Raw genomic sequence first — 17,398 nt, 5'->3', positions numbered from 1 at the left:
CTAAGATCTCCCTGACTTGCTTTTTAGCTTCTTGTTTGATTGGGTACTGCCTTTGTGCAGTGGGTTGACATTTTAATTGGATTTTGTGAGGAGGAGAGTCCTCATCCCATCCAACATGATTTTTGTGTAATGCAGGAGCTTGGGCTACTGCCCATTTTCTTGCATATGTATATTTTGCTATGCATTGGAATATGATTTGAGAAGGCAGGCATAATCATTTCTTCGCCATGAGGGCACTCCCTGACAAATTCTGGTGGCCAGTCTTTCTCAGCTAAAAGGATGTCATAGCCTTTTGAAAGATTATCCCAAAAGAGACCCCTTACTTTCCTAGTCTTATCTCCCTCTATACATAAAGTTATCTCGTATATTTTATGAGGTTTGCTAACTCTGGTATCTGCAGTTTCCACCTGAATGTATTCATTCGTGTCCACTGTCTCCAGAAGATTCATCAGGATCTTGCGAGCTATTGTCACTTCTGCTGCGCTGTCTAGCATTGTCTGGGCCCACTCTCCGTTTTTCAGTTGTGTCCTCAGTATCCTCGGCATGTTTAATTATTTTAATACTGGCTACCTTCTTTCTTGGAAATTTTAATTTTTTATTTAGATGAGCAGGTTCCTTGTCTTTGGACTTGACGTGCTCTTCCCTGTGTTCTGACCGTCCTCTTCTTTCCGATTTCTGTGAGGAAGTCTGAAAAGATCGAGAGGGACGTGTATCAATATCTTGATATCTATCAGGTTTTTTCAAATTATCCCTATTTCTAAGGTTGTATCTTTTCTCAGAGGGCTCCCTCTGGGGAGACTTGTGTCCTTGGTCCGGAGATCTTTCTCTCCGCAGAGGAGACCTTCCTCTGGACTGGAATCTTTTTTCTTTGGGAGTGGATTGTTGATTTCCATCCCAGCTCTTTTTTGGATTATTTAGATTATTTTTAATAAATATATTTTCAGGATTTTCAGTTAGTTGGGGTTTTACTGGTTTGCCACCCAAACTATCTCTTCCTAGTTCTTCCTAGGATTTTTCTATGATTCTGGCAAGTTCAATTGGTTGGTCTGCTATATCTGTCTCTCTTAATTTCTGGCGGATCGCTACAGATGCTGCTTCTCCTTTTATGTTGGCTAATAATATAGCCGAGACCTGCTTGAAGTTTTTCAGTAGTTTCATACCCAGAGTTAAAGCAGGTTCTGGACCGTATTCATTTTGAATCTGTCTTAGCACATCTGGTATAACCGCCATGGACGGAATACCATGTGTTTTTGTGTAAATGGAAGCAAAGACTGTGCCCCAAGTGTCACAGTCCTCCACATGTGGTGCGATCCCCATTGGAAGACAGATAGTCAGAATTCTGTGTTTCTCAGTAGGGGTAGTATCTGGAAACACTGCCTCTATTTGAGTGATTTTTTGTGCTAACCAAAATGGAATTTTTTCCCGTTTTGCGGGTGTTTTACCAAGACAGGATTGTATATTCTGTGGTGTTATTTTGTTTGTGTTTCCCTGATGAGGGGTCAGCTGTGGAATGTTAATTACTGGTTGGACTGTTGAAGTCCGCATTACATATTGGACCAATTGTCTATGTATTCAAATCAGTTGTTTAAGCTGTGCTTAAAGTTCTGGTACTGACATTTTTTCGATGTCTGGATGTGGTGTGTAGCTGGATAGAACCGGCCACGTTGCTCCTGGTCTACCTAGTGGACCGAGCCTGGTGATGTGATTGTTATGTTTTAGGGCACCATTAAACCAGAGCAGGTGCTCTTGGTTATTTAGTGGGATTTACACCTCCTCGAAAGGGGTGTACTCTTCCGGAGGTTCCTCTATTTTGTAATAGTGGAACTCGTGTGTGACAGCGTTTGCTGCTGGAAAGTTTATCCATGAATAGAATACCTCTGTCTGCCGATATTCATGGGCCTCTATCACGAATATGACTATACCACCTAGTGATGGCAGTCCGTTTTCTATAAGTTTAAGAGTTATAGTTTTTCTTTATTGCCCGGAATGAGTATAGCATTCGGGTCATTGTCTCGGAGACTTGTGTCATCCGCTAGGAGTTGAGCTGCTATTCTAGCTGCCTCCCTTTCATCTTCATTTTCTGACATTTTTACTGACAGAAAGGTTTTTGTTGCAGATCAAGTTTCAAGGAAACAAAGATTAGGTGCACAATATTTTGGAACACGGTATCCTTCAACGTTGACTAAACCAAAAACTATACATAGGAATCTCTTCCTACTAAGCTCCGGCGGATTTTAACCTTTTACTCACTCCAGACGTCTTTTGGAGTAAAAAGGGTTCTGTGTGAAAAAGCACGACTGAGTTACTCTTGCGTTAGATTTATCGCCTTACCAAACGTTGGGCGCCATGTAGTGTAGTTCCTATATTCCCAATAGGCTCTGCACATTGGAATAATATATTCAGCAGTGTAGACGTAGGACTGAGGTCGACTAGGTCTCTACTGACTATATTAGACTTAAGTTTATGCCAGCTAGCTCAGAGGTCACTAGGAACTTTCTCGAATAAACGAGGAGGAGTTTAACCTCCCTGGATAGTAAAGAAGGGATTAGCTTCTGACAACCATATAACATGACAACTTTGCTCCCTCAGAATAAGAGTGTATCTCTAGAGTCGTGTGAAAACAATAGACAGCTATTTCACTCAGTCAAGTGTGCATACTTAGTTTCACCAGAGTGCAGAGAAAAAAGAGACGGGCGTTTTCAATAAAAGGTTGTTATTTATTGAGCAGTCTTCTTTCTCATGCAAGAGAAATGAATTGCCACAATTGCAATACTCATAGTAAAGTAAAGTGCGTACAGTAAAAGGAGGATTAAGAAATAATACTGTAAAAGCATTGATATGGTTTCTTAGCCATAAGATACTTTAAAATAGATAAAATATATACATACTTATATACATTGACTAACGCACTCAATTGGTGCTTCTAAATACGCCTACCCCGGTGTACCTGAACTAAGCCTAATACGTGGGAAGGAGTAAGTAAGTAGCAGTTTAAGTTAAGTTGGTTTTGCCAAGAATCTGAATCAAGAATTCTCTCTAAGATTTTAGTCAGCTCCGTACCTGGGTTAATAGAAAGCAGGAGGTCTTGTATCTCTCTCTCAGGACTCGATATCCCAGTAACCCGCGAAGGTATCTGGAAACACCGGAGCTGGATTTCTCGGCAGGAGAAAAGACAGCGTCTCTCTCAGTGCGTCAAAGAGGAGGGGCAGCGTCCGTGGGCTCTCGCATCAGCTGGGCTCTCGGGCAAGTAGATAGCTGCTCTGCTCCAAAAACCACCACCGTGTGTTTGCTTAAGGCAGCGTTGGTATATTTATACCTGAAAGGTGCCGGGTTTTGACGTAAGGTTGGACATAAGACGTCAATAAAGATGTCACTAAGAACTGGCCATTCTTAGAGTGCTCACAGGAGTTCTAGGACGAAATCAAAACAAAAGCAATGGGGAATTCCCAGGTTGCTGGAGGTTTGGTTTGTTTACAGAACTCGTTGTACTTATTAGGAGCCTGGGGAAGTAGCCTTGCTTAATTTGGACAGCATGGGCTATGACTAAATATGGCTATGATTCTTATGCCTTTATAAGGATATTATTGATTATAACCACATAAGGGCATAAATCAGGACTATCGAATTTAGGGTCCTAGATAGAACTACAACATGATGTGGAGTATGTTGTCATCATCAAGGATGTAGTCGAAGAGGGCCTTGCAGTGCAAACAGCAACACAGGCTGCAATGGCAGGTCTGAGACATATTTAAAAAGCTATTTAAGTGAGTCAAACAATTAGTGCTTCAGGCCCACTAGTAGCATTTGATTTAAAGGCCCTGGGTACATATACTACCACGTTGCTAGGGACTGACAAGTAAATGAAATGTGTCAATTAGATATGTCAGTTTCACCATGTTTAAGGGAGAGAGACCAAGCACTTTAGTATTGGTAATGTGTGCAGTGTCCTAAAGACCAATAGAAACAGGTTCAGAAAACAGGATGGTGGAGGAAAAATATTTGGGAATGACCCTGCAGAAGGAGTTAAGTCCAACAAAAGAGTCCCTGCACTTGTTACACCCACAGCATATGTAAACTTTGAAACCTTGTAGGATGCCCCATGGCCCATGCTGGTTCCACAGCTTGTACCCATCCTGGGTGCCAGCAGGAGCTAGTCATTTGTATATGTACCATGGGTGCCCAAACCTTTCTTAAACGTTGGGAACATATAAATTTACTGATAAAAACAAAAGGTAGAGTGATGTTATTGTTAGGTGTTAAAATAAGGTAAAAGCTAATGTTTAGGAACCATTTAGATGTTATCAGTGATGTCATCCATGCCATTTAACATGTAATGGGGCATATTCTCAAGAACGTATGATAACCATCGCAAAAGTAACTTAACGCAACACTCAACATCGCAGTCTATCGCGGGAATATTACGCTGTGTTAACAAAGTATTCACAACACGGCGGTACCATGCGATAGTCTCCAGATAACGCGTCAAATGACTGTGTTAAAATAAACGCCACGCCGCAAAAATACGAAAGTAATAAGAGTTGCGATAAGGCCAATTGCGATATAAAAAGCAGCGAAAAACAGCGGCAGGCCTGCAAATCTCACGCGTCTGCCAGGAAAATGCACTATAAAAGCTACAATCCAAAATGCGTAGCAACATGGATGCTCCCGGACCAAGCGCAGAGGCCAACGCAAACCCCACAAGCCCCACAGACCACCAGCGAGGAACAAGGGGGTCGGGGAAGGCCAAGGAGAAGAGGGAGAGGAAGACAGGGTGCAGTCTGCAGGAAAACCAGATCAGCGTCACGGAGGTGACAGAACACCACCATCAACTGACCCATAATTAGACTACCTTGACTGCAGTCAGAGTGTTGAGGAGAGCAAGAGGCATGATGTGAAAAGACACACCAAGCACACACCCTCTGCCAACAGGAAGGCAGCAACGGCGACAGGAGGAGGGAGTCCTGCGCCACAGGAGGAGCTGGAGGAAATGGAGGCCACAGTCATCAGTGTGGAGACGGTGCAATGAGGTGGGAGTCCAGACACAGCTTGAGAGGACCGGGCACAACATCAACAGGGTGAGCAACAACCAGGGACTGGGGGGATGGGGAGATGGGCACAATGACATAGATGCACAACGATGTGTAGCACACTGCACACCCACAATGACCCTGGATCATGTCCTTGATCCCCGTGGCACACTGCAGCACTCACACATAGCAAGAACAGCACATCCCATGACAATGTTGTATAAAGTGCAACATCAACACTGCTTAACAGGGGACACCACTGGGTCCGCTCATGGGCAGAAACAGGCCAAACACATCGAACAGAGCAGGAACCCATTAGATACATACGTACGGGTACAACATCACATCTGTCATGTAGTCCAAAAGTCCACTGTCCCGCATCAATTTGGCAACACTGCTCAAACAGTCACACTATACATTGACATACAGTCTGCATGTCAACAAGAACAATGTGTAAACATATATGTCAACACAATGTCAACATGCATCTCCCCTTCACATTGCAGAGGGACAAACAACACCACCAGCAGGCCAGACCAGACAACCCATCAGTGATGCTGGAGAGTACCACTACACCTTCAACACCGACGCCCTACAAAAATCTCATGGACATCCCATGCAACCCACCACCAAGGAAGACAAGCTACATAGAGGAGAACCAACTCCCTGCACAGACCACATAGCAGGAAGCACCCGCAAGCATATCTGGCACCCAATACACCACCGAGTCACACATCGCATTCAAATGCCACGGGTGTCAGAATGCCGAAAGGATTTGGCCGAACCGGTGCGGGTGGGGTCACAGCTCATGGAAACCAAATAACATTACATACGGGGTCTCCAAGTCCCATCAGGGCAAACCAGCACCCCACAAAGGAGACCCACACTGCAACAGAGACACATGCATTTGCACATTTCCTGTACTGAACCATACCCAGAGCCCTTGAATTACCATTCACACACCCACGATGGACCTTCGTACAATGGCCCAGTACACTCCCCTTACATAATGAGTGGCTGACGACAAAGCTACATGTCCAAGCACTAAAACGCTGCCTGCGAGGACATGGCTGTGTCCGCTGTACACAACACAATGTAATGTTGTCGGGCTCTGAGCCCTCATGTACACATCATAATGACATAGACACAGGCAAATAGCTTGTGGAACTGGCTACGGGCACGTGCGCCCGGCCCCTTTATTGGCATGGTCACATGTACACTGACACCTGTGCTGGATGTGTGTGGTTTGAGTGTAAGCCGCCACTCACAGAGTGGTTGGTGCTGGCAACAACTTAAACAGTGAACACTTTGAAGACGGAAACAGTAAACACCAGAATTACAGAGACAACAGCGGTGCATTATGGTGGTAGACGGAGCAAGTACAGAGGCCACCAATGAGCAAACAGAAGTGTCCGTGAGTTGCAGTGCACTAAGGTTGGGGCACCAGAGCTGAGCACGCTCATGTGACAAAATGTCTAGGTTTGGGTCCCTTCGGGATACTCCTGATGCAGCTGCAGTGGGAGAAGTCACCCCTGCATTGTCTTACCCATCATCGTCCCAGGGCTACCACACTGCCTGCGGAGACATTGCTGCGTGAACTCGCCACAGCACATGACCAAAACAGTAATGTAATGGACGATGACTCGTGGTGCACTGAGTTAGTGGCACCTGGAGTGCTGAGCAGGGTATCAGGCAGATGATGGCAACTCTGTTAGTCTGCCAGTATCACTATTTCAACTCTGGCAGATGGTGGTTGGAGTTGGTCCTGGTAATGGTGGCTTGTGCCTCCTGCCGTGATGCGACGTCCAGGACGGTAAGGACTCGATTCGATGTGTGAGCCCTGGTGCGGCACCATTGAGGCCGGAGGCAGTGGACAACGCAGGGCCACATTCACATGGCGTCGATGATCCCAAGGCCATCGTCTCAGAGGCCATCCAATGTCTCAGAAGAAAAGGTCCCTGGCTTGACCAGCACAGAGTTAGTGGCCCCGGATGCACAACTCCCGGAACAGCTCCCGGCACAGGCCCCCGCCACAGGACTGTGCCATGCGGTCCACTGAGGCAGGGCCACGCGGACTGAGTGGGTCCTCATCGATGTCCGAGGTGAATGTGGCAGAGGGTTGCGGGGGACAGTGGAAGGTGTCCCCCAGGGCATGATGCAGAGGGCATATGCCTTCCGGAAGCAGCAAATTGAGGATTGGAGTGCTACAGGTTCGTTTCCACCAACACTTTGGTATCAGCTACATGAGGTTGAAGGCAACCCCCCAGTCCATTGACTCAGATGCCACCAAAGTTGAACCAGAGAATGTCCATGAATGTCGGGGAACAGACTTAGTGACACTGGGGCTGAGAGGAGATGCAGTCTGTGATGATGTTGGTACAATGATATGAACGCCGCCATTGCTAAATCAAGACTCAGTTCAAAATGTGTGACCTACTAGTCCGCTGTGTCAGCCGGTAAAGTACGTAAATGAGAAAAGAGTGTGCGGGCAATGGTCGCGTAGCCCGTGATGGTCATAGCAGGTTGCTAGGGTCACGGGCCTCAGGCTTGGAGCATTCACCAGCATGTGTTGGGCCCTCTTCGACACATGCCAATGTCAGCAGGTGGGCATTGAGGCCTGGGTGCGCAGGGGCAGGCAAGACGGGTTTGGGGACCAGCGTCTCGGGGTGCAGCAGGAGCGTAGGAATGCAGGCACCCCACTCACGACGACAGCATCGGCCACGTAGTGGGGTGCGAGACGCTGTCCTGGCAGACATGTTGGTCATTCCAGAAGATGAACATCCAGAGCCTCATGCCTTTTATTCACACCCCTTTGCTGGCCTGGCGTACGCCAGGCATCCCACTCTGCTCACGCCTACAGGTGGGACGTAACAAGCTACAGTTCTGCGATCCTCCTCACTGGCTGGGGTGACATGGCTGCGTCGACTGCCCTCCAGCGGCGTATGTCGACATGGATATATGTGTGGTCTGCATACTGCAGTCTGTCTGGCCATCACATCCATGCTACATGTGGCATTGTGTGCATATTCATTCATCGGCCACTTGCCGCCTTCGCACATGCCTGGTTTCCTCCTCTTCCCACAATCTGCTGTTGTGCGGCTGAGGTGCCGTGCCGTTGATGGTTCTGTGCATGGCTGGCTTAGGTTCCCACATTGAGTTGTGGTGTTGTGTTTGGTGGGTGGGCATGTTGTTTGGCATGTTGTATGTGATTTGGCTATGTGTGCATTCCTCATTGGTGCGCATTGCATGATTGTGGAGTTGAGGTGTGTGGTGTGTTCATTTGGTACTTGCCGACGAGCAGTGCATTTCCTTAGGTGCCATCCTGGTAGCGCTGGTTGAGGAGGGACTGTCGTCAGATGTGGGAATCATGCACACTGCCTGGGTGATTGGTGTTGACGTTGGTGGAGATTTCCGGGTGGTCCACTATTGCCTGCACATTGATGGAATGTGTGTGCTTTCTGTTGCGGTTATTGTGTGCAGTATTGCCAAGGGGCGCAAGTAGGACATGTGTGCAGTCAATTGCCCCCTCACACGTGCGGGAAGCCAGCTTTGGCGTGGATGCCTTGCTTGGTCTCCAGCTGTTCCTGCGCAGTGTAGGGGAGGTATAGATAGTGGGGTACCAAGCTGATGATGTCACCCACGAACCGTTGTGTGGAACTTGTATTGAGCTGGCTGTGAGACTCCTCTGACTCTGGCAGTTGTTGGTTGGAGGGTACCAGAGGCCAACAAGTGCGGCACATCCAGCAACTTTGTCTGAGGTGGGATGTTGTTTGCCCACTGTGTTGGTACCGTCAGCCTGTGGACAATGGTGGTCACGATGCAGAGCACGGTTGTCCCTTTGGGCCTGTAGTAGGCAATGGCATTCTCTGGTGTTGGGTCTTTGAGGTTGGTGCGTTTTCTGAGGGTCGCTGTCTTTGTCTGCGCTGCCTCTGTGTTGGTCCGGGGATGGGGGGTCCTAGGGGTGGTGGCTGTGGGTGTTGTGGCCCTGTTGGGGCTCCGAGCTGCATGATCAGTGGCTCCATGGCATCTGTTGCCCTTCATGTGTGGCACTGACCTTGGTTCCCTTTTCTGGTGCAGGCTGTCGTCCGACTTTACACCAGGTCAGAGCGTTAGCTTCCTGATGCTAACGCGCCTTATCAACAGTTTTGGGTTCTCATCAGCGATCTGGCTTGCCGTTGAGAATGTTGTGGAGTGGTGTTATCGTGGCTTTTTGCACGGGAACGCCAACTCTGCATTTCATTAGCGATAATTGCGGGGTCATCTGTGGAGATGTTTTTTGTGGCTGCTATCGTGGGTAATCTGGTGGTAAGGGCTGTTAGCACTAGCTTGTGAATGGGGTGATAGATTTATCGCGACTTTGGCTGCAATTAAGTGCCGATAACTCAGCGATATGCGAGGTCATAAGCAGTGCGCAAGGTGAGCCAATTTCAGTTAGCTCAGTAAACTATAACTGCAAACACACACACATGTAGAAGGTAAGTATACAGTTATTCTTAAAGCTACATCTACGTACAGTGACAATATATACATATTCAGGGTGCGTAATGTGAGTTAAGGATATATACTTCCCTATATATGCTTACTTCGATGATTTTGCAGTGGCTGCTAATTTGGCTACAATTTTTGGAGCATGATAATGTCCAACATATCTGGAATACAGCCTTTTGGCATTAATCTGTGGTATACTGTGGTATATGCCAGGCCTCTATTCCTCCATCTTTTCAACATCTATGACGACATGCCTGTTTGCTCTTATCAGATGAATCTTTTCAAGATGCTCGAGACAGCTCACATAATGGATTGGTGGCCACTGTCTATAAGTAAACTGCAACCTGGATGTTGATGTTTGAAACAGCTGATTTTCCTTAAGTTGAACAGGCTCTCAGATTTCAGTTTTCAAAGCACTACATTTTAGCATCCTGTAAGCGCTAGACATTTCTGTTTGTCTTTATTGTTCTTACTCTTCCACCTGTGCAAAAAAGGTATATTGTTTTAAAATAGTCAATGACTGAATATTGACCTTTATTTTATGAAATTAGTTGTGTCACAGGGAGTAATTAACCAATGACTTTCATGCAGAAGTATAGATGGCTGTTGGACCATTTAAACAAATTGTCTGGACTGATATCTCTGTGGGCGGGAGGGAACAGTTAGGGATTTTCCAGGGTGTCGAGGCCGTGAATCACCATTTCTGTCATCCAGGGCCCGAAGACACTGAACAAAGGGACTAACAGAGGAGCTGCTGGAGCTGTGAGCACCTGATATGCTCGGTCCCGTCCACCTTCCTCCTGCAGCATGTAGGGAGCAGAAAAAGCTTCCTTCAGCTTTCCTCTTTACTTTTGGCCCGCCTCCTGTCACTCTGCCCTCACCACCTTCACCATGATCAAAACTTAAGCCCCCTGAAATCTTTTCATCGTAAGACTCACAACAAAATTACGGGGCATATTATAAAGGGCCGTCGATAAAATTATCGCCGCTTTAGAGTCCGTTTTCGGGTGGGAAGCGGCGATAATATTATCGCATTATCAGCAAGGACGCGGTTGTTTCCTTGCTTTAGCGCCCGTTGTCAGCATGCCTCGCATCGCATCGTTAATGAGATGCAAAGGAGGCGTGCCTGACAAAACTCCATGGAAAAATATCACGAACACAGCTTCACGATATTATCAATGGGGGTAGCGATATTTGAAATCGAGTCAAGTATGCCTAAACACAGGAATTTAACGTCTGTTAAATTCCTGACTAAGGCATACCTAATATGGGGGGGGGTGGAGTGTGTGGCTAAGACCACAGGCCCTATCATCAAGGATATCGCCGCTTTCCATGGATCATCGCTGGAAAACCAGCGATGTTCCATGGAAAACACCGCTATCACTGGAATAATTATCGCCATTGCGCCCGCCACGAGATACTCGAGACCTGCTCAAATTGCCTCCTGTAATCGGACATTATAGATGTCACAACTGTCTGGCATGTGGTTCTACAAAAGATTCCAAGGAAATGGAGATTAATGGTAAAATCCATCACCATAGATCCTTGTCTAACTGCAATACAAAGTCCACCATATACTGTATAAAATGCCCATGCAATAAGTTTTATATAGGGCAGACAGTTCAAGCTGTCAAAAAATGAATATTACAGCATAAGTCAAGAGTGAGATGCAATACACCCGGGGCTCCATTGGTGTTGCATTATCAAAAATATAACCACTCAGAAACAGATATGGAGTGGTCAGTGTTATGTACAGTAACGAATACCGAGGAGAGGCAGAAACGAGACTTAACCGATTGGAGGCAAGATTAATTGAAAAATATCAAACAGCTAGAACAGGTCTTAATGCCAGAGATGAGATTTGGGCATTACTGGAATAAAATAAAGGAGATGTTCTGTGTTCTGCATCATGAGATGGTAAAAAGAGGCTGCTATATATATACATATATTTGTTAAAAAAAATTCTGTAAATTGGTTGGAAATACGTCTGACAATTGGTTTTGTACTTGACTATTAGATTGTGAGAGGTGTTGGCATCACACAGGGTTATAAGGTGATTTTCTCCTTTTTTTTTAAAAATGTTGTAAGTGGTTTACTGGTTTAAATTATCTGCAAACAGGAAATATCCTCTCAAACAGGGTTCAGTGTTTTGTAAAATGTAGGGCATCAGACTGCTTTAATAGTACTATGAGTGGAGCCACTCTCGTTAGACGCTGTCTGCTTTCTAGCTCCATGCGCGTTTGCACAGTAAACATCGCAATATTTGGTGATCCAAGAATAGCCAGGTGCTGTGTAGTCCGCTGTCTCTTTTTATTATGGAAGCAACACGGGCTACGTTTAAAACGGGTGGCCAGCTCCGGACGTATTCAGTGTGGAGTTGGCGAACGGAAAGGATTTATTTCGCTTTTGTGCAGAGGATCAGCCCATAGGTATGAAGTTATTTCTGATGCTACGTTATGTTATGTTATGTTAAAAGATTTTATATAGCGCGACTAACACCTGAAGGTTTCTTGGCGCTTGTGCTGAGGGAGCGGAGAAAAAAAGTGAGGAGCAAGACTAATTGTAGGCCTCAGTAAACAGAAAGGTTTTGAGGAGGGATCTAAACCTAGTGTAGGGGGAGGACAGCCTTAGAGAAAGGGGGAGGGCGTTCTAGAAAGAAGGAGCTAAAAATGAAAACCTAAGGCCACCGTGTTTCTTCCTCTTGAATCTTGGGACTGACAGTAAAGCCAACTGAGACGAGCGAAGGTTGCGTGAGGGGACATATGGGTGAAGGAGGGAAGAAATGAAAGAGGGGCCTCCGCCTGCAAGGGATTTGAAGATTATGCAGCCCAGTTTAAACTTGCAGCGCGCGGTGACCGGAAGCCAATGAAGACTTTTTAAAAGAGGGCGAACATGTTGATGTCTGGGTTGGCGGAAAATGAGACGGGCGGCCTGATTTTGAATCTGCTGGAGTCTCTTAGCTTGGTAGTCAGGGATGCCTACGTAAAGCGCGTTTGCATAGTCAAGTCTTGAAATGACTAGCGCTAACAAGGCCAGGGTGAGGGCCTCGGTGGTGAGGAGGCAGGAGATTTTTCGAATCTTCCTGAGCTGAAAGTGGCTAGAAGACACTACCGCGCTAATCTGGGGTTTCATTGAGAGATCACTGCTAATGATAACCCCCAGACTTTTAGCTGAATTCACTGGGCAAGGGGGACTGCCCAGACTTGCCGGCCAGAAAGAGGGTTGCCAGGGATTAGAGGGACCCCCCACAAGAACCAGCTCGGTCTTGTCGGGGTTGAGCTTAAGGTGATTTGAGCTCATCCAGACACTAATGAAACAGAGGGTAGTTTGAAAAATGGAAATGGATTCATCCGAGGGGTCGATGGTGAAGACCAGTTGAATGTCATCCGCGTAATTAAACACGGTGACATTCAACCTACAGAGAGAGCGGATCAAGGGAGCCAGGTATAAGTTAAAAAGGAGTGGGGACAAGGAGGAGCCCTGCGGGACACCGCAAGTCAGCCCGACCTGGTCTGCTGAGAACTGGGACAGTCTGACTGCTTGTTGGCGGTTAGACAGGAAAGAGTGGACCCAGTCAAGAGAGGTGCCCTGGATGCCGGCCTCTCCGACATGGTCGACAAGGATACCATGGTCGACCGTGTCAAAGGCGGCCGACAAATCCAGAAGCACCAGGGCCTGACAGATGTTAGCGTCGGCCCCTCTGCGCAGTTCCTCCATAACAGAGAGTATGACTGCCTCTGTGGAGTGCGCAGGTCTACACCCAGCAGCAGTCCAGAAAACAAGATACCTCGATAAAAGAGCTGAGGATATGGGTAACATGTGACTCCAGAACCTTACTGAGGAAAGGGAGGAGAGATATGGGGCGAAAGTTGCTCATGATGGAAGGGTCTGCCGAGGGTTTCTTTAAAATGGCCACCACCTCTGCCTGCTTAAAAGAGCGAGGGACTTCACCCATGGCAAGAGAGTTGTTCAAAAGGGCCAGGGGAGTTCGGGCAGGCAGTGAAGGCTTCACGGAGAACTGTAGGGGGGCAGCAGTCGCTGGGTGAACCAGAGGAGACTTTGTATAGGAGGGCAAGAAAGCCTTCCTTCGAGATGGGGGGGATCTGGGTTAAAGTGTGGGAATCTGGTAAGGGACAAAGAACAACAGGTTGAAGGGGGGCACGCGAGACTTGAGCGGGGATACTGTTTTTAATCTTAATTATTTTAACGACGAAAAATTGATTGAGAGAGTCACAAAGTGACTGGGAAGGGAGAGGTGCAATAGTAACTCTTTCCGGATTGGATAACTCCTCAACTATTGAGAAGATGTCCTTGGATTTGTTGCCTGAATCCAGAATTTTATTGGAAAAGTAAAGAGACTTGGTTGAGGATATGGCTAGCTTATACTCTTTAAGCAGAGTGGAAAATGTCAGTTTGGTATCAGAAGAATAGCCCCGGCGCCAACGCCGTTCGGCCTGTCGGAGCCCAAGTTTCAGCGCTTTGAGATCCTCAGTGAACCACCTTTGGGCGTCATGGCGGCGCCTGGCTCTGACCAGTTTTAGAGGTGCCACGGAGTTGGAGGCAGAAGTGAGCCAGCAAGTCAAGGCCTGGGCTTGAGAATCAATAGATCCAGTGCTGGAGGGGACAGATGTGCTAAGAAGGGAGGTGAATTTGCTCAGGTCAGCCCTGTTCCAGTTGCGAGCGGAAAAGTTGGTTTCTAAGACATGGATAGCAGGGGAAGGCATGGCTAAAGTGAAAGTGATCATGGAATGGTCTGACCAAAGGCAAGGGAGAACAAGGGGAGTAGAAATGTCCTGACAAGAGGTCCAGACCTGGCCCTTGATGTGGGTGGGTGAGAGTATGTGCTGGGTGCAGTTCAGGCCCAACATGAGGTCAGAGAAGGCAAAAGAACAAGGGGTTTCATGAGCGTCGGAAGGCCAATAGTTAAAGTCACCTAGGACCAAGATGTTAGTGTTATTAATGGCGTCCCTGCTTTATTTGTAACCTTTAGTGGGCGCGTTGAGAGTGATTATGTTTCATTCTTGCCCTAGGATCGATCGGAAGGGATTGAAATGACGACCAAGTCTGTAGTCCCGGCGTTCCTTTATGGAAGGTAAGCCCGACGTTTACGGTATTGATAGCATAAAGTCCTTTCCTTCATAGCTGATGGCTTAGTGATTGTTGAATTCACTTCTTTGTATTTCTAACTAAAGAGCCACCCGGAATAGAATTGAGGGGCATATTATCAAGGACAGGCGATACATTATCGCCGCTTTTATCGGCAGGAAACTGCCGATGGAGCGGCGATAATGGCCTTGATAATATGCTCTATGAATTCCAATCGAAGCCCATGTTAGATGTGAACACATCTAACATGGGCTTCGATTGGAATTCATAGAGCATTTTTGGATATACTGTAGATAAACATCCTTTTTGAAAATAAGTTGGGCAAAAGAACCCCAAGTCTGGTTCGAAGAAAATTGTATATAATTGTAAATGTATAAGTCTTGTTTGTGTCTGTATATATGTACAAATTGTGTATATCTATGTTAAATGTGATACACTAGTACTAAATGGAGAAACATGGTTTAATTAAAAGAAATATTTAAACCATACACATGGGGATATATTACCTACTGGCGGTCGCCAGTAGGTATATATAGTTAGGATTTTTTCTCTATGGGTTTTTTGAAAATTCTATGTCTAATAACTTTGGCGTTTGTGGACGGAATTGGCTGAAATTTTCAGGAAAATGGCACATTTTGTTTCTGAGCAGCCCCTGAAAATTGGGGGGGGTTTCGTCCAGGGGGGGTCGAGAAAAAAGGGGGGTCCCAAAACGTGTTTTTAACATTGAGTTTTCCATAGGGCGGTTGGCCTCACTTTTAGCCCGAACGGCTGAATGGATTTGCACGAAACTTGGCAAAATTGTAGGGACTGGTAGCCCGATGTGCCTTTTGTAGGTCTCAATATATGTGCTCCAGTGGATTTTGAGAAATTAACGTTTAAAAAAAGATATATATCTGTAACAGCGGACTGGGCAGCGGCCCAGGACGCGTACTTTTCGCGCAACGGAGCTTTGTGAAGCGAAGCTGATTGGTTCTCCGGCGTCTGTCAACATTCCAAACAGTCCGTAGCGGCCGCCATCTTGTCTCTCGGTAGGATCGAGAGACAAGAGGAGGTCAAAACAAAGGGGGAAATAACTATAAGGGGGCATAGTAGATCCTCGCTGACCCCCTAGGTTTGATGTGGAGGTTTTAAAAGGGCCCCGCGGGGCAAAAAAAAATAATAATAATAATAATCGAACGGCTGAATGGATTTGCACGAAACTTGGCAAAATTGTAGGGACTGGTAGCCCGATGTGCCTTTGCTAGGTCTCAATATATGTGCTTCAGTGGATTTTGAGAAATTAACGTTCAAAAAAAGATATATATCTGTAACAGCGCACCGCTTCGCGTACTTTTCGCGTTACGGAGCTTTGCGAAGCGAAGCTGATTGGCTCTCCGGTGTCTGTAAACATTCCAAACAGTACGTAGCGGCCGCCATCTTGTCTCTCGGTAGGATCGAGAGACAAGAGGAGGCCAAAGCGAAGGGGCAAATGACCATAAGGGGGCATAGTAGATCCTCGCTGACCCCCTAGGTTTGATGTGGAGGTTTTAAAAGGGCCCCGCGGGGCAAAAAAAAAAATAATAATAATAATCGAACGGCTGATGACCATAAGGGGGCATAGTAGATCCTCGCTGACCCCCTAGGTTTGATGTGGAGGTTTTAAAAGGGCCCCGCGGGGCAAAAAAAAATAATAATAATAATAATCGAACGGCTGAATGGATTTGCACGAAACTTGGTAAAATATTAGGGACTGGTAGCCCGATGTGCCTTTGCTATGTCTCAATATATGTGCTTCAGTGCATTTTGAGAAATTAACGTTCAAAAACAAGATATATATCTGTAACAGCGCTCCGCTTCGCGGAGATAAAATTATATGTGTATTACCTAGCTGTTGCTAACACCAGTTAGCGACGGCTAGTAGGAGATAGCGACCATCTTGGGTCCCACTTTGCATGTGAGTGATATTTATCACTAATGACATGCAAAGTGGGCATGCCAAGATGTTAGCGACTGGAAACAGTCGCTAACATCGCTATCTCCTATTATCAACTTTTGGAAATATTCGAGATAAGCGCGAATATCTCCAAAAAGTAACAGCTGCCCTGAGCAGTTCTTAGCCATGTTATCCAATGGGAGGTGGATAACATGGCTAAGAGCATTAGCTCGGTAATGCATGAATATCGCGGAGTTTTCAGCGACATTAATGCATTGCGCTCGTTTTTTATCGTATTTGCGATAAACCTTGATAATAGCAAGGTTTATCTGCGATAATTTCTGACGGTAAAAAAATCTTTGCAATGCATCGTTAGGGATAAATATCGCTTAACTTTGGTAATATGCCCCAACGTCTGTTAACGTTCGATTCGAAGGAAATCAGGAATTGTTGAAAAACATTGTGTGCGCCATCTTGTCTTTTTTCAAATGCCACACTTTTGTCGTGCACGGCAGCCATTTTAGATGCCTTGACCAGATCCACTCTGTGAACGCTGTCGATCCTTACCATGGCTCCCCACCCTCGCAAGCATCTCCCCCAGGCAGTGGTCACCCCCGCTCTCTGTTTTATGCATGGGTAATAAACCTCCCCCCATCTGCGCTGTTCTTCCCTGAGAATCACACCCTGTGCCCGCCCGACACCTCCCTTTCGCCCTATTCACTACCGCACCCTCTGACACTCCTTTTCCTCTGTGTCCGATTGTCCAGGCCGGTCCTAGGCTATCAGCTAGCCCTGCAGATGTAGTTTATGGCCACAGCTGTAAAGAATCACCCGTCTTCAAAGGAGTTATAGTAGATCAAGGCCC

The sequence above is a fragment of the Lissotriton helveticus genome, chromosome 6, assembly GCF_964261635.1.
Source record: "Lissotriton helveticus chromosome 6, aLisHel1.1, whole genome shotgun sequence".
NCBI lineage: Eukaryota > Metazoa > Chordata > Amphibia > Caudata > Salamandridae > Lissotriton > Lissotriton helveticus.
Note: the sequence above shows the minus strand (reverse complement) of the source record.